Here is a 21,975-nt window from a genome sequence, read left to right as displayed (position 1 = left end):
AACCAGTCTCAGGACTGAAGACCACAACAACAACAACGTTCTTCACCACTTGTAACTGAGAACCTTATCTTTCTACATGTATTTATTATTTCATGTATTTCATCATATGTTCTCTTTCTTTCATTGTCATCATTCGCATTTAAATATGTACTCCATATACTCAAGCGACACTTTTTCTCCGAATAACGTGGAAGTAATTGCTGCAGCTATTTACAACTACACTAAAAGGAAAACGAGAGGCCTACTAACCAGTGATCTCAGATCGTATAGCACGTCTTCGCAAAATACACACATCAAAAAGACTTTTGCGTCACCTCGGTTCCGAGAGTTCCGGAACCTGTACAGAAAATTGGATTAGAGATCAACAGAAACATCATTTCAGTCCTCTTGCACTGATGCGTGCCTGTATTCGTCGTGGCATACTATCCACAAGTTCATCAAGGTACTGTTGGTCCAGATTGTCTCACTCCTCAACGGCGATTGGGTGTCAATCCCTCAGAGTGGTTAGTGGGTCACGTCGTCCGTAACAGCCCTTTTCAATCGATCCCAGGCATGTTCGATAGGATTTATGTTTGGAGAACCTGCTGGCCACTCTAGGCGAGCGATGTCATTATCCTGAAGGAAGTCATTCACAAGATGTGCAAGATGGGGGCGCGAATTTTCGTCCATGAAGACTAATGCCTCGCCAATATGTTGCCGATATGGTTGCACTATCGGTCGGAGGATGGCATTCACGTAACGTACAGCCGTTACGGCACCTTCCATGACCACCAGCGGCGTAAGTCGGCTCCACATAACGCCACCCCAAAACAGCAGGGAATTTCCACCTTGCAGCACTTGCTGGACAGTGTATCTAAGGCGTTCAGCCTGACCGGGTTGCCTCCAAACACGTCTCCGACGATTGTCTGGTTGAAGGCATATGCGACACTCATCGGTGAAGAGAACGTGATGCCAATCCTGAGCGGTCCTTTCGGCATGTTGTTGGGCCCATCTGTACTGCGCTACATGGTGTCGTGGTTGCAAAGATGGACCTCACGATGGACGTCGGGAGTGAAGTTGTGTATCATGCAGCCTATTGCGCACAGTTTGAGTCGTAACACTAAGTCCTGTGACCGCACGAAAAGCATTATTGGTGGCGTTGCTGTCAAGAGTTACTCCGAGCCATAATCCGTAGGTAGCGGTCATCCACTCCAGTAGCAACCCATGGGCGGCCTGAGCGAGTCATGTCATCAACAGTCCCTGTCTTTTTATCTCCTCCATATCCGAACAACATCGCTTTGGTTTACTCCGAGATGCCTGGACACTTCCCTTGTTGAGAGCCCTTCCTGGCACAAAGTAACAATGCGGACGCGATCGAACCGCGGTACTGACCGTCTAGGCATGGTTGAACTACAGCAACACTAGCTGTGTACCTCCTTCCTGGTGGAATGACTGGAAGTGATCGGCTGTCGGACCTCCTCCGCCTAATAGGTGCTGGTCATGCATGGTTGTTTACATCTTTGGGCGGGTTTAGCGACATCTCTGAAGAGTCAAAAGGACTGAGTCTGTGGTAGAATATCTACCGTGAATGTCTATCATCAGGAAGTCTGGTAACCGAGTTGATGCAGGTTTATGATGTGTGTATAATCTCGACCACAGACATATTTGTCTAATTATTAACTGATAACATCTCTTTACAAACTGTAACATTTAATCGCCGTTTTAGAATTTGAAATAACCAAATTCTTCCCTTGTCCCCGTAATTGTGTAAAATACAGCATTTAATGGAAGGACATTTTATTAGTGAACAAAACCATTTCACAACTGTAATATTTTCATTTGACGATAATAGGCTTACACATTGCTGATGGATGCTATTTATGAAGTCCTTAATGTACGCTATCCCATATTATCGAATTTATCAGCAGTGTCTACGGAAACTTAGTTTTGTGACTAAACTGTGTTTTAATTTTGCTTTTTTCGTGGACGGGAAAGCGAAGGCAACTATGGCCGAGTAAAAAATGGCCATGTCTCTGTCTGTCATGACATGTTCGCGGCGAATGCCAGCACGTTGATACCAGTCGCTGCATGACATGCAGTAGGGCTCACCGGCGTCATCTTCCCTGTTGGCAGTTGCTCTACTCTTGGCTGGCCATAGCTGGTAAGTGATCAACATTCGGCTCTCTCTTGAACCTGAATTGTCATGCTCATCGTAGATTATGGCGACTGGTTGGTTTCCTTTGTCTACCCTCTTTCAGTTCTCACCTCATCTACATAAGACTAGAGTATCAAAAGACGAATACATGTGTCCATCACTTCAGGCAGCAGCACGAGTCATAAAAGAATTCCAATACGATTTGGGCTACGTATTTGTCGCCGACACTGCTCGATGATTCAGTCATTCATTCACGCACTCTCACGCATTTTTTTCGGAGACGCTGTCTTCAGGAAAAACCCAGAGGATGTGCGAAGAGTCACAGTTGCACTGCCCCGGAAATGGAGTTGTGATCAAATACTTCAGTAAAGTATGTCAAAAACTCTGGTTGAAGTTAAGTGGTTTATACTGCAGGTCAGTCTCTACTTGACTCTTAAAAAGGTTCCAAATTATCTCACGCTACTACCAAGAGTTACTACTTCTTAAAAGGTTTCTGACAAAATGTTTAAAGGAGGGGAAATGACTTCCTATGTAAATTCTCCATTTTATTATTTTTGAAACTCTGTGCCTTTATCAGTCGTGTCTTTTTCCACTTTGTGAAGTTGGTGCAGGAGTTAAGATCCTGGACTCAAATAGGCGAGAAGCGAAGCGTGAATTCTCGACCGCCATGCAGATTTAGCTTTTCCGTGCGCTCCCTCAATCATTTAAGCCGAATTTCAAAACAAGAAAGGAAAATTATGTCTTAATGTGAAATCAATGAGACGGAACGCAAGGTCGGTTTGGGAAGGATGGAGAATGTAATCGACCATGTCGTTTCCAAAGGAGTTGTCCCTGCATTTTCGTTATGCAATTTAGGGAAACCACGGGAAAGCTAAACCTTTGTGTCTGGATGAGCGTTTGAACTGTAGTTTCCCGTAAAGCCAGTCTCTAAGGAGTAAAGTTCTCCACAAGTTTCCTAGATGACGCGCACGGCTGCTGCATAGCAGGTGAGGGTGACCGCTATCTCGCATGCTTAACTACTCACACGGTGTTCGATTCTGCGTGGAACTCCGCGAACAGCCGGGCGCGCGAGCAGGCCAAAGTGCAGTCTTTCTCAAACGATTGAAACGAAACTATTCCATAAAAAAATTTGATACTCGCACATCTTATAGCTTCATGATGAACTGCCTGTTATGTTGTTAATGATGTTATTTATTGTTATTAGGATTGGTTTGTACATATTCGTATCTCAAACATTCTAATGCAGTTTAAATTGCGACAGAATCACGGAACAGCAACTGATGGAAAGGCAAACCTATAATTTATAAAAATGCTCACTCTCGGTATAAAAGTAAAGTGAAATTTCCTCACATATGTTGTACTAAATCCACAGTAATTCTCGTTTCGCCAGCTATCGATGGCGCTTAAATATTACAGGTTTTCATTGAAAAAATTTGTAGTTGCTTGAATATCGCCGTAGATATGGGAGTTTCGCATATTAAAGATATAGCGAAATACTTTCCTCTTTGCGTACCATCATTTGACGAAATCTTGTTTCAATGTCTGATACCATTTACGACATACGATGAATTTTGTGAATATTTCATTCTGGCTTTTCCGCTGGCGCGCGAGTTCGGGACGAAGTGCTTTATATGCGAGCTATTTTCTCGAGATTGGTAATAGATAGCAATATCCTTCAAAGTTTAAAGAAAAATGCAATAGGCAAGCTACATTTCATACACAGCAGAATATAGCCTACCATGCACCAAACACAAATTCATGGTGACCTCTATTTTTCTGCGCAAAGTGTCCGAAATTCTTGCAATAGTTTACTTAATCCTAAAATATCAGAGTAAATATGACCATTAACGAAATGATAGGCAGTTCGTTATGAAGCTGATGAATGATGTTATAAAATATGTGAGAATCAATTTTTTTTTTAAATAGTCGGTTCGTTATAAGTGTTGGGGAAAGATGGTAGGTCGGCAAACGGAAGCATGACACTCTGTTTGGTGTCGATGGTTAACTGGCGTTGTCTGCGAGTTTCCGCACTGTAGGCTATGACGTCAGTCGTCAAACAGGAGTCCTGATTGGCCAGCTCAGTTAGCATTCAGGGAACCCTGCTAGGCCTCACAAGAAAAATAGCACCGGACCTGTCACGTGAAACGTGCACAGCTCGCCGCAGGGCAGCCGGTCAGCAGACGACAGAGCTCGCGAGGGCGCCGTCGCCTTAGCCAGCAAGTAAGCTCGCAGCAATCCTTACTCTGTGCGAGACGGACTTAACACCGAGCCCCATGCGCCAGCCACTGCGCCCCTTGCTCAGTGTGAATGTTTGGCCACCACAGACTGCCTTCCTCATCCTTAAGCAGTACGCAGTCTGTTCCCCATAGCTGATGACTTCGCTGTCGACGGGAAAGCGTGGCAACATTACATTTTCCAAAACTCTTCCTTCCTACGTGCACAAGTTTCAATGACCGTCACCCTATGAAGGTCACACCGATTAGTGATCGAAACGCTGCGTCGATTCGCTACAAGACGCCGTCACACGGTCAGAAGATATTTTTTAATGTCTCTCAAATGATGAAATGGGTACACAAACGTACTTTTGAGGAATACACCCAATGGAATGGCTCTGCTAATTATTGTTTCCACTGTTAGAAAGAAAGAAATCTTGGAAGCATGATCACTGAAGACATAAGCTGTCATCAGGAGGTGAAAACTCGCATTGCTATAGAGGAGGAGGCATTTAATACACAATTGAAATTATTATGTGGTAAACCACAAGGACTATTCGGAAAATAAGGTCTAATCCGGTGCGAAATGGAAACCACAGTGAAAATCCGATGAAGCTTTGCACAGATGTGTTGGGCAGTACCTGTAGTGTGCTCGTCGATCACGTTGGTTGCTTGGTTGATTTGGGGGAGGAGACCAAACAGCGAGGTCATCGGTCCCATCGGACTAGGCAAGGATTGGGAAGGAAGTCGGCGGTGCCCTTTCTAAGGAACCATCCCGGTCGATCACGACATGTCGCACTTGTCAGTTCTGAACGCGCACAGTGAACACGTGAAGATCGCTAGGAAATAGTGTCTCCTGCCAAGTATGAGGGCCTGGTGAAATATTTCGTCTGATGTCTCGCAGTCCACATAAAATTACGGCCATGCTTTTTCTTCTTCATAACAATTTTCGGCTGCACTCTAAAGGAGCAATGAAGATGCTCCTGCAGCGTTTTCGATGGGAAGTGTTTGATCACACACAATACAGCCCGCAACTGCCTCCTCCTGAGTTTCAACTCTGCTCACATTAACCGCTAGCTATGACGACAACATTTTGGCACAGATAATGAGCTGTAGGCTAGCGTAGAGAATTGGTGGAAAGCACAGGCAGCTGCCTTCTATGACGAGTATGTGGAAGTCGAAGCGGCGGCTACGTTAGAAGTAGCTGGAAATTGTAGCTAACTGTTGCAAATAAAACGTTTATGATTTTCACAGTGGCTTCCATTTCTCGATCGATTGGACCCTACATTTCGAACAGTCGTCATAGATAAGGTATGAGGAAAATTCCGGGTAAGTGTTTTGTCTGGAATGTGGCACTCTATGGAGCAGAAATATGGGCACTGGGACAGGAGGATGAAAAAGGGCTAGAAGCATTTGAGATATCAATATGGATGGGATTGAAGAGCCTTAGTATGACGGAAAGAATGGGGAGCGGAAGAAAGGGTTGATGAGAGGAATAGACTGCTGCAGGTTGCTAACAGATACTTTGGAGGACTAGCTTGTGGGAGAAGATTGAGACGAAGGAGGGGATACAAGATGGTAGACTACATAAAGGGAAGCTGAAATTACACGGACCTAAAGAGCATGGCCGAAGACTAAAGAGCGTGGATAATTACATGTGAAAACCTGTCTTTGGACGGAACACTAATGATGACGATGAGTTCGAAAGACGTTAAAGCGAACAGGGATCTAGCTCTAGGAGCGGTAATCTTTGGTGAGAAATGGCCAGCTAGATAGCAGCCTTCCTTTTGCGGTGACGTCAAGAGGAGATACGAAGTTGAGAGGCGGTACAGGGAAACAGCACGCAGTGCCGAATATGGTGTCGCTGCAGCCCCGCTGCAAACTTGAACGCCTGCAGGGCGCGGTGCAGGTTTGATGTTTCAGCCCCTTGTTGGAGTTACGGTAAAGTAAGTACACAAGTCAGGCATCTTTTTCGGATGAATGGATGTCCACGATAAGTGTGATGGCATATCTCAATTTGTGTCAGATATGAGAAATAATTTCTCTGTAACAAATTTTCGATTTACAATTTAATGTTCGGCTTCTAGATGTCACGTCTATTGGTAATGGCACGTCTCATGTCTTGGTCACTGGTGAAGCAAGTTCGTAAGAGGCTGACTGTCTCTAGAAATTTCCGTCACTGCTGTTGCGGCTCAAGGACGCTATTCTTCAGTAATGTTTCTGAAGTGGTGCGGTCTGTTAATTCCTCTGGCCACTATGATGAAAGTGTACGGAGAATATTTCACCAAGCTATCGGATGCTCATTAGAGTACGGTTCCGTACATGATTCACTTGTCTGCATTGTATTCTACAGTCTGTTACGTAAGAGCGTGGTCGGCATTAAACGTAGATGGTAAAAGGTACCGCCTTAGTTCTTTCACAGCCAAATAGAGGGAACCTTCATGCAGTTTCCGTAAAGTTTACTTTGACTTTTTGACTGAGGTGTGCAAGAAGAGACATGATTGAAGTGCATTGTCAAAGTAATCCGCATTTCTAACCAATTTATAGCGCGTTACTTTTGTACAAATGACTTGATTTCTTCATATATTCAGACGTAGCGCATGACTCATTTTCGAATCTTTGGGGTGGTCAGAGAGAAACACCATCTCAGAACGAGACACGTACACTGCACTCACGTCTCCTCTTGTATACCTCAGTCACGAATTCAAAGTAAAAGAGTGCTTTATGGACATCGTATAAAGGATAAAGATTCCCTCTATTGGGTTATGAAAGAACTAGGCGATATCTCTTACCTTCTGTGTGTAATGGTGACCACGCTTTTACTTAACAGACTGTTTATCACTTACAGCAAAACCTCTCAGTCATCCTTTAAGTCTCCTCTAAAAGATATGCACAGATAAGTAAAATTTAGTCATGCCGTAACTGTATACCTAATTAGTTACTTTTTATTAACAATTACTGCATTTATGTGACATTGTGGTAAACTACGAAAATCTTTATGAAGTATTTGAAAATTATTTCAATAAAGCTGTCTCGATCGCGTGAATGTTGTGTATTTCGTTTGGTGGCAGGTTTCGATCTTTTATAAGACCATCAGTAGTAGACCATGTTTTACTCTTTGGTGACAGCAGGAGCCGATGGCGAGTGGAGACTCTCTGGAGCCAGTGTTCCACACGCTTTCAGAGCGGCCTGCTCCACGCCACGGACTCCTGCTGCCTCCAAGGAGTAGAAGATGGTCTGGAGATGGTCTTATAAAAGACCGAAACCGATCACCAAACGAAATATGCAATATTTTTGCGATCGAGACAGTTTTATCGAAATACTCCTAATATTATTTTACCAGTCGCTGTTTTTAGTTAGGACAATGTTGCAGATAATTTTTATGAAATGTCTATAAGTAATTTTGACTGTGAAGTCCCTGGGAGAAAACATTAGTCACAGCTTTAAAAGAGCACGCTAGTCAGCACGGAGTGCCGTAAATGGTGCAGAACTGGTACAAGGGGGTCATATGACCCTCCACTGCATATTTAAATACTGGCAGTGAATTTTTGTGTACGTGACAATCGGCTGTATGAAATCAGCGCTATGACATGGTCCGACGAAGATGGCAGAAGGGAGCTGCCACGTTTGGCCTGCCCGTGCCGACACAGTGAGTGAAGTTGTCCGATTTCTTGCTGTATGAACACGGACTGTCCAAAGTGTCTAAAAGTAACGGTTTACCACTCGCAGTCATCCTATCCGGAGTTGGAACAGTGGTCAAGATCGTAACAGACAGGAATCGGCGGCGTGTGTCATGACTCGTCGATGACAATCGCTTTCAGTCTCCACAGAAAAAATTTGCTGACAAAGAATGTAAGTCCATGCGAACCTGTTTACGCACTGACATTGCTAAAGGATCTGAATGCAACGGACATATGTCGTCGGGTGCCTCGCAAAGGTCCATTGCGCATACTGGCATATAAAGCTGCACGTTTTCAACTTCACCAAACAACAGAAAAACTGGAGAAGAGCTGACTGAAGGCATGTAGTGTGGTCGTGATTTTACCTGTTTCCAAATGATACACAGTATTGGCTTCTCTGACGGCTCAGTGAAGCGTTTAACCCGCACTGTGTAAAGGGCGTATGTCAGGCCGCAGGTGACTGTGTGATGTTTCTGGGGTGCTTTTCGTACCTGAACTGGGACCTACCCTTTCAGATTAGCGTACATATAACCCATATTTGATCTTCATGATGGGTATGCTGTGGACTCTCCCGTCTTCCACGATGACAACTACCATATCCACAGGGTAGAACGCCTACGTTCCTGGTTTGACGAACACTCAGGCACCCTGTCGCACTCGACTGCCCTGGAAACCGCCAGACCTGGATCTGTAACTATATGTAACAGCAGGTGATACGTGACAATAAACATTCGCTTAATTTGATAGTTCGACGGGATCTGACACTTAATGACATGTTTCACGTGGATATGATATACCTGACTTAACTTGTGGACTCTTTTCCTCACGAAATTGAGGCCATTATCACGGCCAGAGGCGGTGTTACATGGCATCAGCATGATATCTCTGAGAGGTGACAGAATTGTTCCCCGTACGATACAACCAAATTATGCACTCACATATTTCATCAAAATCAGTTCGCGACAGTTGACTAGTAAGTTACTAAAGCCGCGTTCTCGCGCTCCATCCGTAAATAACATGTGCGACTAAGTTGTTTGCATATAGGGAGCCCCAGCCACAAAATTCGATAAAATACAATACTTTTTCCGCCTTGGGTGCTATGTAATCACTGTCACCTATACCACAGGATAAGCTGATTTCGGTATGTGCCATTTTCAAGGGCTACTCCTACCGTTTTAATTTTACTCCATCGTCCTTTGTGGTTGTCTACATATGTGCATCTATCATTTGAATATATAACCGTTACCTTAGTAGCCTCGAGTGACAATGGCGTTCCATACTCGTCAGTGATTTAAAATAACGATGTTCTCGCTCGAATCTATTTCGACAACGGTTATACAGGATGGTCAGAACAACATGCAAAACTTATAAGGGTGTTGCAGGATAACTTGGGAAGAGAAATAATTGTTCCAAAAATATTTCGATACGTTGGGCCGTCTCCGATTTAATTAAGTTCGAAGTTACCCAATCAGGTCGTTGCGCCCGCAAATTCTATCTGTCTGCCAGAGACAGTGTCACCAATAGTGTTCGTTTGTCTTCCTCGAACCGGACCAATGTAGCTTTTGCTCAACTAGCTTAAATTTATCACACACGAAAAAGAATCGTTTTAACTGGTATTTACCATCTGAACAAGTGGTACCCCACGAACCTACAGATGTTGGTGCACTACCGAATTTTAGCGCGTGCAAATGCTTGAATCTCTGCGCGAAACTGCTTGATTAGTTAACTTCGGTGCTAATTCAACTGGATTCAACTGGAAATGGCGCAACGAATCGTTTTTTTTTTTTTTTTTTTACAATTATTTCTCAGCGCAACCTACTCTCCAACATCCTTACAAGTTTTTCATACTATCTCCGAACACCTAGTAGAATTGAGTGTCGGCCGAAGATTTATGTACACCACCGAAGGATGACGGTAAAGTTGCGATGATAGAGTAGCTTTTGAAAATGACGCATGACCAAAATCGGCTGAGGAGTGTAATAGTGGTTGTATAGCAGCCAAAGCGAAGACTAGAATATTGTCTTTTAATGCATGCGTAGATTGTCTCCAGAGAAACGGACTGATGCTGCCGATCTGTATGCTTACTACATGTAGCGGTGGCCGCCTTCAAAGTAGGACGCACTTGGGTCTACAAATATATGTATCTGTTTCTTCCACTGCTCAGAATACGTCTGATTGCCACTTTATGTGACGCTGTGCAGAGCTTCCTCCGTTTTTGCCTTTTGGTAGAGCGCAAGAGCGGGCCTTTATCAAGCGGCTCGTTCATAGCCAATTAATCGGTCGAGCAAGCTGAAACTTGTCCCAACCTAACGACAGCGTTCAAGGTCCAAAACCAGCCGCACACTAATACTCCACGACAAGCAGTCCGTTTGCAATGCGAGCAGTCTTTTTTTTATGTCAGAGTTTGTTTACTTATGACAGACTCTAAAATTGCTGGTGATTGGTTGGTACTGCTAAAGTAATTATTGTAATTACGAAGAGGATTAATAACCAGAATATTAAATAAAATTTTGAGGCGCTGTAGCTGTATACCTAGTTAGTTAATTTTAATGACGTTCTATCTGGTAGAATGGAGTGAACTGTATTTGTCTAATAGTGGTAAATCACACACAAACCACTTTTACAGATTTTAGATGACTATATATTGAAAAAAAGAATGAAAGACAGGAATTTAACGGAAGCATGACCCAGAAATTATGAAAATTTCGTAGTTGGATTTTTCTTACATTCCTCTATAAAATGACGTATATATCATGTATTATTTCTATATTTTCTAAAAATATGATGAAATAGATTTTTCGCGATATTTTCCCATAGAAAATCTGTCAGTTATCCTCTTCAGTAATTTCACAAATAACGTACTGTGGAACGTGTTCCTACAGTTGGCTAACATGGCACTGGAGGTAGTTGTTTCCGTTTCAGACGACAAATCTGAAGAATAACGTTATATCTTTGCTGTAGCTTCGTGAATTATGTGGTTAATTCAGTGCAAACATGTCATCTTTCAGTAATTGAGTTTTTAAAACGTAGATGTACCCAAGGAGGCACTAAAGTAACAGAATAACGACAGTTTCTTGTGATAATGCTAACAATGATCTTTGGAGTAGTGATATTGTATGTGAGGATACAAGATAGCGCCGGCCTCTGTGAACGAGCGGTTCTAGGCGCTTCAGTCTGAAACCGCGCGACCGCTACTGTCGCAGGTTCGAATCCTGTCTCGGGCATGGATGTGTGTGATGTCCTTAGGTTAGTTCGGTTTAAGTAGTTCTAGGTTCTAGGGGACTGATGACCTCAGCTGTTAAGTCCCGTAGTGCTCAGAACCATTTGATACACGATACTTCCTGAACCTGAAGACCCGAATACTCTCATCCTGATTTTGTGTACGACTGTGATTCATATCATCGATATCTCATAATCATTCAAATCTTTAAAAATTTCCTCGAAGACAGAGCTTGGTAGACTATGGTTATGAGTAAAAGCATACTCTCATTCTTAATATCTGTTGTATTCGCATGAAGTGCTTGGCACCTTTGGATATAACCTACGAATATCTTCATGATCTATAGACACTGTATATTATACATTCTTCCCTTTGGCTTATATGATGCTATTACCATATACAACGGCAACAAAATGTTATTAACTGACACGTACCCAAGAAAATACATCATCAGCGCTACGTCATTCATAGCCAATGAGAATTCGTGGAGTTTTGTTTGGAAACATCAAGCTTTGGAGAGGCAAGATAAAGGACGAAAGGTACCAAAGGAATATATAAATGAAGAGTTGTTTAGTGACAGAAAATCCTTTCTAACGGATGGTACTTCGTTAAACTTCGGTAGCATAACTTCATAATTATAAACTAAAAGCAATTATTGATGTTCTATGATGGTAATTTATTCTGATAACACGTTCTTGGCTTGCAAGGCCGTCACGAAACAATTACTGATTACTGTCGTCGAAGAGGATGTAGTACTGGTGAACAACACTGAAAGGGATATTGAAACCTTCTCGTCTCCTCTATACCTCTTTTGTTTTTACGCAATAGCCGTCTCCTCTATATCTCTTTTGTTATGCAACCTTCCCTTTTACAATAAATTATGAAACATTCCCTTAGGATTTCTACCTCTTGCTCAATAATAACAAATGAAATCTTCCCTTTGAAATTTATTCTCTTTCTCAATCTTCGCATACAAATTTAATTGCTGCTTATTAAAAGTGATTTTCTGATTATTTCGACGAAACATAGAATGTGTCGTCGTCGTGGCCCTCAGTCGTTATCTGCAATAACCCAAAACTGTTCCTTACCTTTTTTACTGTTACTGGATCGCCATCTGACAGCTACATCGAACTGCGACATGAATATACTTACTCTGGTTTACTATACTCTATTAACTGCTGGTGGGCTGTCATAATAAGTGGCTGTATTTATTACCAAAGCTGACGTTATTCTTTAATAGCAAAGCTGACGATATTCTTTAATTAATTTGACTGAAGTTACGTAATTCATAGTTACACTTTTTCTTGACAACAATAAAATTTTTGCAAAGTTTTATGTTGATGGTTTTTGGGATGGATTATAATCAGTAATGCAACATTGCTGGCAAAAATTAATTGTATTCTGAAAGAAATGATTTTACAAACGTTCAAATGGGACTTACTTTTTACAATAATCTTACAACTAGCAATGCGCAAACATACCTTCAGTAGTCTTGAGTTTCTCAAAAAATTAATTCAATAATATTAGTTCCTCTTATTATAATAGTTCGCTGATGTCTCTGTACATCCATTCATAATCTCTTGTAAATCATAGCTAGTGGCTGGCAGGCATACCGCTCCTCTCAATCTCTTGCTTCAGACCTGCTACCGACTCGCGTCACTTCTCGCTTACTACTGACTTCCTACGAACGCTAAAGTGCCGTCTCTCCTGCCAACAATGCTTTCTGGTGCAGACAATCCCTGCTACCATTACAAAATGTATCAATGCGCGGTCTTTCCCGCTCTTTTCTTAAAATATATCCATACACGGTCTCTCCCGCCCTTTTAAAAATTATATCAATTTGTGGTCTCTCTTGCCAACAATACTTTGGTGCAGACACCACAATTATTTCCAACATGACAAATATTAATTATTCCTACTTAATCCTATTAATAAAATATAAACATCTTTCATAAATTGTGATTTGACAATAGACAATAGAAATAAACACGTCTTACAATATTACACAGGATTATGAGGTGCAAACATAAAATAAGAGTTATCTTTGACAGTATAATAGTAACGTAACTGGAAATGTTAAAGCTACAGAGTAAAGAAATGTAAGGAAATGTAAACCAGAAGTAGTGTGTGTGTGTGTGTGTGTCTGTGTCTGTGTGTGTGTGTGTGTGTGTGTGTGTGTGTGTGGGTGTGGGTGGGTGGGTGGGTGTGTGAGGATGAGGCGGAAGATGGTTCAAATGGCTCTGAGCACTATGCGACTTAACTTCTGAGGTCATCAGTCGCCTAGAACTTAGAACTAATTAAACCTAACAAACCTAAGGGCATCACACACATCTATGCCCGAGGCAGGATTCGAACCTGCGTCCGTAGCGGTCGATCGGTTCCAGACTGCAGCGCCCAGAACCGCACGGCCACTCCGGCCGGCGAGGCGGAAGAGAAGGACAGCATGAGGAAATTATTACACCCAATAAAAGAGAAGAAACGCATGTTGTGAAACAACAGAATAGCGTATTTAATAATTTCAATTAAATTAACAATCTCGCTAGAAATATACTACACTGCACTACACAATTAAAGGGTCACTTTTTTTTAAAACCCCTGATATTCTTCATTGCGACGGATAAGTTAGAAATTTGGTTCGAAGGTGCCTATATCCTTCCTCTGTAGTAGACACTGTCGCACTCCCCTATGCTTATGCCACAGAAGGGCGTGAAATGGGAGGGCTGTATAGGCATTAAATACTCTTTCACGTTCAAATTTCGTCAAATGGTTTTGAACGGAGCCTAGTTGTTCACCCCATATACCAGAACAAAAATTGCGCTTGCGCTCCACTCCAAAGGAGTCAGATTATTTCAATGGTATTCCAGCCCCACAATGTGCTTAAAAAGTGGTTGAATCGCCTGGGGGAGCGGGGGGGGGGGGGGTGTCAGCAGCAGTGCCTAAGGTAATCAAGAACGTCATTCTGTTGCACATCGCACTGCAAAATGTTTGTTTTTGACCACGAAACTTTTTTTAAATTAACACCGCAGTGGAAGGGGTCATTTCAGTAACACCATCAGTGTCACCTGCTAGACTCTGAGTGGCGGTGTGTCTGGAAGGTCTTCTTTGGCTATTCTTAGAAAAAGTTTCTACACTGAACGTCGCGGTTCTGACCTTCATTGTAGAGGCGTCAAGAGAAGGAGTGAGATGTGGGCAAGTGTGTGATGGTCTCCACGTTGCGTGACACGTCCATGGTGGCATTGGCCAGAATTGAGGTGAAATTTGATACCAAGTTACACTATTAGCCCGCCTTACACTTCACATGAACTTCTGAGCTCTGGTTATTTTTCCGCATGTGTCGATACCTTGCTGTCTGAAGCGTCGCCGAGTCGGAGGGCGACGTCGCAGGGCAGAGGAAGGTTGTAGGCACCGGTCGAACTTGTGTATTGCGCTTGAGAAAGTGGCTGGGTTTCGAAAAAGTTACTCTTTCATTGTGTTGCTCAGTGTCAATGTAAGACAAGATTATTTGAGAGTCGCTCTATAAAGTATCACATATGGAGAGTGAAGATGGCATTTACTTTGCCTTTGCGTTTCACTAGCTACGTTTAATACCTTTTTCAATGTTTTTCACTAGTACAGTATCCTCTATTATGATTATGGTGAATTATAGGCTGATGATGTGTTTGCAAATCAACCCGCCAGGGTAGCCAAGCGCACTGAAGCGCTGCTTCCTGGACTCGGGTAGGCGCGTCGGTCCCGGATCGTATCCGCCCGACGGATTAACGACGAGGGCCGATGTGCCGGCCAGCCTGGATGTGGTTTTTAGGCGGTTTTCCACATCCCGATAGGTGAATACTGGGGCGGTCCGCCTCAGTTACACGCGTCGCAGACATTTGAAACACGTCTGCACTATTTCACGATTTACACTAGACGCAGAAAGTTGGGGTACACTGATTCCGTCCTGGGGGTACGGGGTGGCGGTAGAAGGGCATCCGGTCATCCATAACACTAACACTGCAAAATCCGTTGTAACCACGCCGACCCTGAGATCGCTGCGGGACTATGGCGAAAGCGAAAGAAATAAAGAAAGAAAGAAAGATTACAAATCGGAAACCTGTTAAAGGAATAAACTGATACTGTATAGCGTCCACAACTTAGCGCTTTTCGTTTACAGTGTAGAGAATTCAGTGGCAGTTTACAAATGTTTACTTACTGCCCTCTAAAGTTGTTTGTGCTTTGACTTTAATAGTAACAGTATGGATTGTACGTCTCGAGCGAGAACAGGAGAAGTGTCTATGATACTCAAGTGTGCAGATCAGCTGCCCATCAGGCTCCGGACTATCAGCACACGCCGGTACGTTGTCAGCTGCTAAGCTGCCCACCGCACAGGTGCCTCGTGCGCGGCTCCCGGTATGTGCTGCGTCGTGCAGTGCCGTGCCGATAGCGCTCCCTGCTGCCATTGACTAAAATCAGTATCATGCCTTCACGTTTTCCTTGTCTGTACCATGATAAAAGTAACTGATCACTGAACTTGATCTATTACCTTACAACGGCCTGCGGCAGACCGGTTTAACGCAAATAAAAATAGCAGCACAAAAAAAGGATTGATGTAAAGTAATGAAATTTCGGGAATGTATCTGTCTAAGTAAGAAATTTAAGTGATTAACTTTGCAAGATCACAGGTTAATGTAAGCGTGAGATAAGCCACTGCAATTGTGAAATGCTGGTACATTAATAACGGGTGTAACCGCCACAATGTTGAATGTAAACATGCTAATGTCCCTACTTTGTATTGTACAGGTGCCGGATTTGAGTTTGTCAGTGCTGGGGCGATTAATGCTGTTTGTGGCTGACGCTGGAGTTATCAGACGATGTGCCATACGTGCTCGATTGGAGACAAAAATGGGTCTGGGCACTATGGGACTTCTAAGGTCATCAGTCCCGTAGAATTTAGAACTACTTAAACCTAACTAACCTAAGGACATCACACACATCCATGCCCGAGGCAGGATTCGAATCTGCGACCGTAGCGGTCGCGCGGTTCCAGACTGTAGAACCTAGAACCGCTCGGCCACGCCGGCCGGCGATTGGAGACAAATCTGGTGATCGTGAAGACCAAGCCAACATGTCGACTACCTATAGAGTATTTGGGTTGCAACAGCGGTATGAGGACGGGCGTTGTCCTGTTGGCAAACACCCCCTGGAACAGTGTTCAGCACAAGAGGTCGAATCAACAGGCTGACGTACTAATTCGCTGTCTCAGTGCGTGTCATAATCACCAGAGTGCTCCTACTGTCATACGTAAGATCACCCCCCCCCCCCCCCCCCCCCCAGACTGTAACTCCAGGTGTAGGTCCAGTGTGTCCAGCACACAACAGGTTGGTTGCAGACCACGAACTGGCCGCCTTCTAACCAACACACGGCCGTCACTGGCACCGGGGCAGAACCAGATTTTATCAGAAAACACAACACGCCTCCGCCCTGCCCGCCAGTGAGCTGTCGTTTGACACCACTGAAGCCGCAAATGGCCGTGGAATGCACGCTACAGGGCGTCTGGCTCGGAGCTGTCCTTGAAGTAACCGCTTTGCAACAGTTTTTTATGTCACTATGGTGCCAATTGCTGCTCAAATTGTTGCTACAGATGCGGTACCATGTGCCAGAGACGTACGCCGAACACCGTATGATCTTCTCTGTCGGCAATGTCACATGGTCCTCTGGAGTCCTTTCTTCTTGCGACCGCACATTTACCGGCAAGCTTGTACAGTGGGTACATTCCTGCCAAGTCTTTCTGCTGTGTCGCAGAAGGAACACCCAGCTTCTCGTAGCCCTATTTACACGACCTCGTTCAAACTCAGTGAGGTGTTGGTAATAGCGTCTTTGTCGCCTCAAAGATATTCTTGACTAACACCAAATCAGCACGTCCAATCTGAAAAGATAACTAACGCTCAAAACCGTTACAGCGTGTATTTGAAGCAAACCTGATTTGAACAGATCATTTTTCAGATGTCGAAGCACGCCTACCAACATTCGTTTACGTCGCAGAAATCCTTCTTGGTCTTGAGATTATTTTCGATCATTGTATTTGATGCCTTTAAATTCTATTCTTCCTTGCTGTCTTGCAAATATCGACACTGATGGAAACAAGAAACTTAAATCAAGTGCCTTCCAGCAAGGTAGCGAAGAAGAGCGATTGGCTTGAGAAGATCACAACCAGTCGCAGTTGTTTTGACAGCGAAGGCCCTAAAGAGAAAGAGAAAAATTTGGAACAGGAATTAAAGTTCGGAGAGCACATACAAAATTTTCAACGTTTGCTGATGACGCTGTAATTGTGTGACACACTGCAAAGGACATGGAGTATCAGTTGAACACGATGGAAAGTGCGTTGGAAAGATGCACCGAAAACGAGCGAAGTGGTGTGTGCTCGAGTTAAAGAAACCGATTTTGAAAGAATTGGATTAGCAAATGAGACACTAAAAGTGCTAGATCAGTTTTGCTATTTGGACAGCAAAATGACTGAATATGGGCGAGCTAGAGGGGATATAATATGCGGACTGGAAATGTCAAGAAAATAATTTCTGAAGAAAGAACTGGTTTGACATCTAAGGTACGCTAAAAGTTAAGAAGTCTTTTTCTGTGGGTATTTGTCTGCAGTGTAGTTTTGTACGGCAGTGAAACGTGGACAATTTACAGTAGGGACAATAAGAGAAAATAAGCTTTCGAAACGTGGTGCTACAGAAAAATACTGAAGATTATATGTGTATGGCTGGCTCTGAGCACTATGCGACTTAACTTCTGAGGTCATCAGTCGCCTAGAACTTAGAACTAATTAAACCTAACTAACCTAAGGACATCACACACATCCATGCCCGAGGCAGGATTCGAACCTGCGACCGTAGCGGTCACGCGGTTCCAGACTCAAGCGCCTAAACCGCACGGCCACACCGGACGGCATTATATGTGTAGATACAATAAGTAATGAGGAGGTACTGTAAATAATTGGGGAGAAAAGAAATGTATGGCACGACTTGTTCACAACCGTGGCATAGCGGAAGAGTTAATTTGGAAAGTAAGGAGGAGGATAGTGAAAGTATTAAAGGGAGACCACTCATTGACTGCAATAAGCAGCATCAAATGGATGTTGGCTGCGCCAATCGCTGACTGCAACAAGCAGTTTCAAATGGATATTAGCTGCAGACGTTATGCAGAGACGAAGAGTCTTGCACAGGATAGATTATCGTGGTGAGCTGTTTCAAACCAGTCTTCGCACTGAACACCACAACAACAAAATTTCTTACGGTGTCATAAGTAATTGTAGTTATGTAACACCTATTTACAGGTGAGTTACATGCAGTATTTTATGTTACTCTTTGAATTCTCCTACGTCACCATCTATGTTGTTATATTATGCCGTTTGATCATGATCCACAGCACCGCTGTCTGGCAATTCTTAGACTACGTTATCGATAGAGATGAAATTTGATATGCATATGAAACATATTTATAGACCGCTTACTCAGGAAATAATCACAGAAGTTAAGAAAGAGATTGTAAGGAGATATTGTGAGCCAATTGCTCTCCAGATAAGATAACCTCCTCTACTGTTCTCAAAATAAACAGCAGTCAGCTGTTTTGCTTGTTTACAACCTGATTCACAATCAGATGCCACTTGACATTGCTTTGTGTTATTTCAAGGTATTCTTTGGATTTGTTCTCAGTGGCATTCCGAAGATGCTACTAATAAATTACATGAGAGTATCACTATTGACTGAACTACAACTAATTTCAACGAACATTGCTGACGACAGTTTGCACATTTCGACACACTAAGGTTAATTTAGTTTCTCATTATTATATTTACTATTATTATGAGTTACATAAAGAACGGCTGACATGTTAATCAAAAGGTGAATAACTATGGTCAAAATATGTGTTTGACCGATACTTCAAAATAATGTGACGTTCTTATTACTCTTCGATTCGGAAGTAATCTGTACCTTTTTCTAGAATCAGACGCAATCGGAAGCAATTGTCAGTCCTCAAAGTAAAAAGCGAATAATAGGTATGCTGAGGATCATGTCTGTTGACGAACTGTGTGCTTATTTGAACATGCTGACCGTTTTCCCTACAGGGAGGAGTCCGTTTCTTAATGCTGTTTTTGTCCTGAAATATTATTATGTAGTGAGTAATCCACAAAATGTCATAACTTATCTTATGTTCTTCTTTATATTTCCTTTTCAATTTGTATGACATCCAAGTGTCTCCATTCACTACATATTCCACTGCAAAAATAAGCATTTAAAACGGAAGAAGGCTGAACTTTGTTGTATATTCAGTAGGAAATATTTCATTAATGCGCTTACAATGCACACTACATTCATTAATAATTACAAGTATATTGTCGTAGTTGTATATATAACATATTATTGAGCCATTTTGATGTGTAGATGTTTCAAGTACATTTCAATGTTCACGGACGGAGGCACATTTTACAACTTTTCAAAACTTCACTATCATTTCATAATGTTTGCTTCTGTACTTCAAACATCAATAACTTATCGAAGATATAATGATGAAGCGGTAACTAGTTATAAGGCGCATCCAATTTGAAACCAGTTAACACTTCAGTTTATATGCACATGTACGTCTGTTGATCAAAGTGTAGCACTGAAGACCTCACTTATGTATGTTCTAAAATTTTACATTATAAATCAGATAATCTTTCAAGTTATATTAAACGGGCCTCTGATACACCTTACATCTATCCAGAAGTGTGTCAACGTACTGTATAACAAAAATATCAGTTGTATGCTTAGCTGAAGGTAGGGTAAGTACTACTATTGGGTTAGAGATAGGAAAGTCAGATTAATTTTTCTTTCAAATGATTTTATAATATCATCTAGTCTGTTACTGCAGCTTGCCTCCTCTGCCACCAACGTTTTTTTTTTTTTCACTATTTAAGCCACAGATAACGTTTGTTTCCATAGCGAGAGACACTAATATCGTAAAACTAAGGATAATAAAGGTATATGCCCATATTTCGCGTATACGGTGCCGGAAGGGCTATAGAAAAAAGTTAAACTTGTAATGGAACGGAGCACATATGCAAGGAGACAAAAAGTTAATTTAAATGTTGTGGTTGCGCTCAAAAATGTCATGGTGAATGCAGGAGTGGACAGATGAGTAGCGAGGCTAGCTGAGGATTTCAAGAGACACAGTAGCCCTCTGTGAAAGGATACATGGAATGCCAGCTCATGGATTTCGCCAAGGGGGCAGCGCCAGACGAAACCATTGATCGTTGTGAGATGGGAGTCAATCGTCCAGCTATCCTTGCGTGACTAAGAAGTAATCGAGGCCACTAAAAACTGAGCCAACGAATCACAGCCCTGCATTTAAACTGTGTGTGTTCTATCTAATATATAAAAATGTTTAAAAAATTCATGATATAAGGAAGAGCGCCGGTCACCCACCAATGAATCTAGAAAAATTAAACTTTTTCTCAAAACTGCAGTTACTGTAAAATGAGAGTAAGAGGTGAAGCATTGTGGTTGGAATTAACTACTGCTGATTCCCTGGTACAAACATTCGTTATGCGAGCTATTCTGGAGACGATACAGCTCTAAAATAAAATGTGTGCCGGACGGAGACTCGAACTAGGTACCATTGCCTTTTGCGGGCAAGTGCTCTACCATCTGAGCTACCCAAGCACGACTCACGCCCCGTCCTCACAGCTGTACTTCTGCCAGTACCTCGTCTCCTACTTTCCAAACAATCTGCCAGGAAGTTTCATATCAGCGCACACTCCGCTGCAGAGTGAAAATCTCATTCTGGAAACATCCCCCAGGCTGTGGCTAAGCCATGTCCCGGCAATATCCTTTCTTCCAGGAGTGCTAGTATTGGAAGGTTCGCAGGAGAGCTTCTGTGAAGTTTGAAAAGTAGGAGACGAGGTACTGGCGGAAGCAGAAGGCAAAGGTCCAGAGTTCGAGTCTCGGTCCGGCACACTGTTTTAATCTGCCAGGAAGTTTCATATCAGCGCACACTCCGCTGCAGAGTGAAAACCTCATTTTGGAAAAATGTACTTCGTCCCGGGCACTCGTGAGCGGCGGGCGCGAAAGGCTTCTTCATCGACACTGGTGGATTGATTTGTTTATAACGATGCACACATTGGTGAAATGTTGTGTATGTGTTACTCTGCTCCACTCGCGTTGGTTTTCCCTATGCAGGGACAATTCGTGGTCCAGCCATTTCGTATAAATACGTAACGTGAAATATAAATAGTGCTTCCGAAAAAAATTGATCAAAAATATACTGTCGTTGGGATGTGACAGTTGTAATAAGAAACATTACTTTCCTAAGTTAGCTTTGTTTATTCGGGTTGAGAACATGGTGACTGCGTTGGGGCTTTGATTAGCTCTATGCAGGTACCACTTGCCTGGAAATGGTAGTGGCAGTAGATGTTTTAAAAACTTTCATTGAGACTTCGTTTTCCTCGTGGCAAGTTTGGATGCTGAACAGACCGCTCACAGTCACTCGTCTTTTGCTTGTGGTGCTGACCTGTTAATGTTCTCACAGTAAGCGTCTCTGAACAAAGGAAGTGTTCTGTGGACTTTGTTCAACCTCCTTGGCCACTAAGGCGCATCGGACGTGGGTACACACGGGGGGCTGCGCGAAGGCGCGACACTCTTGCTTGCTGGCGACTGAACCGCTAACACGCTCCTCTCCCACTCCTCCATGCCATCAGTCGCATTTTGGTCT

The 21,975-nt window shown here is 42.9% G+C and overlaps 1 protein-coding gene across 3 annotated transcripts in view; it reads left to right on the top strand.

The window, feature by feature from the left end:
- The window catches only part of LOC124607393 (BTB/POZ domain-containing protein 1-like), a 461,534-nt gene that overhangs the window by 286,742 nt on the left and 152,817 nt on the right, over positions 1-21,975 (top strand). The window contains exon 1 of one of the 3 annotated variants that reach the window (XM_047139714.1): positions 6,202-6,293. The exons of the other annotated variants lie outside the window; for them this stretch is intronic. The gene's annotated coding sequence lies outside the window, so the exon portion shown is untranslated. Of the gene's footprint in view, positions 1-6,201; positions 6,294-21,975 lie in introns of those variants that run through there. 3 annotated transcript variants of the gene reach the window in all.

Source organism: Schistocerca americana, chromosome 3 (assembly GCF_021461395.2).
Source record: "Schistocerca americana isolate TAMUIC-IGC-003095 chromosome 3, iqSchAmer2.1, whole genome shotgun sequence".
NCBI classification, from domain to species: domain Eukaryota; kingdom Metazoa; phylum Arthropoda; class Insecta; order Orthoptera; family Acrididae; genus Schistocerca; species Schistocerca americana.
The sequence above is the reverse complement of the archived record's forward strand: the minus strand, read 5'-3'. Positions and strand labels throughout refer to the sequence as shown.